Consider the following 352-nt stretch of genomic DNA (forward strand, 5'->3'; position numbering starts at 1 on the left):
CTGCCATCAACACAGAACAACAAGGAAGTCCATTAGAATTCAATTGACTGAGTGGAAAATGTGTCCATTACTCTAAATGGACTGAGGCTCAAATTACACCCTATTCCCTGCTGTCTACCGTACTGCCATAAAGAGAGCACTATTGGGAAGAGGGTCTCTTTGAGATTTCCCCAATGAGAACCCATGTCCTGAACTGACAGAATTTAAACTGCAAGTTTGGATTGTAAAACATTTCCTAGTCAAATTGTGAGGTTTTGGGCAACTGTCAAACAATTCTAGCAGAAAGGAAACTGCTGTATCTATTTCTTGTTTATATTACCTTCAAAAAAGTATCATAGATGCACTGAGCCTA

Source organism: Salvelinus namaycush, chromosome 22 (assembly GCF_016432855.1).
Source record: "Salvelinus namaycush isolate Seneca chromosome 22, SaNama_1.0, whole genome shotgun sequence".
NCBI lineage: Eukaryota > Metazoa > Chordata > Actinopteri > Salmoniformes > Salmonidae > Salvelinus > Salvelinus namaycush.